Source organism: Octopus bimaculoides, chromosome 1, assembly GCF_001194135.2.
Source record: "Octopus bimaculoides isolate UCB-OBI-ISO-001 chromosome 1, ASM119413v2, whole genome shotgun sequence".
In the NCBI taxonomy this organism is placed as follows: Eukaryota; Metazoa; Mollusca; class Cephalopoda; order Octopoda; family Octopodidae; genus Octopus; species Octopus bimaculoides.
This window is the reverse complement of record NC_068981.1, coordinates 103086518-103088231: the sequence shown is the minus strand read 5'-3', so window position 1 is coordinate 103088231 and position 1714 is coordinate 103086518.

Sequence of the window (1714 nt, the reverse complement as noted above, 5' to 3'; positions counted from 1 at the left end):
GGCACATAAAAGACACCATTTCGAGCGTGGCCGTTTTCGTGCGGGTGACACGTAAAAGCACCCACTACACTCTCTGAGTGGTTGGCGTTAGGAAGGGCATCCAGCTGTAGAAACTCTGCCAAGTCAGACTGGAGCCTGGTGTTGCCATCCGGTTTCACCAGTCCTCAGTCAAATCGTCCAACCCATGCTAGCATGGAAAGCGGACGTTAAACGATGATGATGATGATGATGATATATACTGTATATATGAAATTAGTTATAAACCCTGAACAGTTCTCTCCTCTTAAAGGGAAACTTCACTCTCTCTTTTATCTCTTTCTGTCCCTCCCTTATTCTGAAAACAACTGTACGTGGCAGCACCAGGAGTCGCCAGTCAAATTTCCCACGTGTGTTTTAAACGTTGGTCGAATTCTGAATGCTACACATAAAACTGATGGCAAGGAGCCATGGCGAGATGAAATATATTGGAAAGAAGTCTTAAGTCATCCCAATGTGATAAGCAGCATGGTTATACGTCCAGAGATCAAACATTCGCATCCGAGTAAAACACAGACGGACTTGTAAATGGTCTGTAGAAAAAATGATAATCGAGTTTACACGAGTTTACACGAAGAACTATCAAACAAGGCAAATAAGTACTGGAGGAAAAAATATAATATAGGGGAGAAATAAAAGCTGATCCTTCAAAGACTCCCAAAAGGAAATCTCAAACACATGAGACTTTCCCTCTTTCTATCACTCAATCTCTTTCCCTCTTCATGTATGTATGTATGTATGTATGTATGTATGTATGCATCCCGTAAATAATTCGGCTTTTTTTTACACTTCTTTTAAGTTTCAAAATTAAGATAAACAAAGTTCTTTTTTAATCTAAAATATACTTTATTTTCTAAAATGCTCTTCCATCTATCTGGCAGAATTGCAAGACCCCTCTTCCAAACTTCACTTGTCCGTGACGAAAAATACTCCGCCAATACTGTTCTGATCTCGTCTACAGAATTCATATTTTTTCTATCTGAATGATTTTGAAGACTGCAGAATAAATGATTATCAGCTGGGACAATGTCCGGCGAATATTGTGGGTGGGGCATCGTTTCCCATTAAAACTGCTCCAGCCTTTGGAATGTCATTATCCTGATGGGATTAAAGAACACGTTTCATCTTGAAATCAAAGATGGTGGTCTTCCAAAGGCACGCAGGTGTCATAGAATGGTTGAATGACCAAATCCAAGCTTCTCTGCTAGTTTCTCAACAGTTACGATGGAATTTTGTTCCACCAGGTTTTGCAGGACATCCTTGTCAAGCTCTACAGATCTTCCAGGACAAGGTTCGTCTTCTAGGCTGTAGTTTCCGGTTCGGAATTTCTGGAACCAAAGTTGACACTGGCTTATGCTTATTGTCTAATCCCATATACTGCATTAATGTTCTTCGCACTTTCCGTTGCGTTGTTGCCTTTATTGAACTCATAAAGCAAAATAGGCCAAATATGCTCCATTGTCATTTCCATCATAGTTTTGAAAATAAAATTGGCGTATATACAGGAGCAACATGAAATGAAGTATTTTGCTCCAGAACACAACACATAACCCGGTCCAGGAACCGAAACCACAATCTTACGGTTATTAGTACAACACCTTAACCACTAAGCCACACGCCCCTACTTATATATATATATATATAGATAGATAGATAGATAGATAGATAGATAGATAGA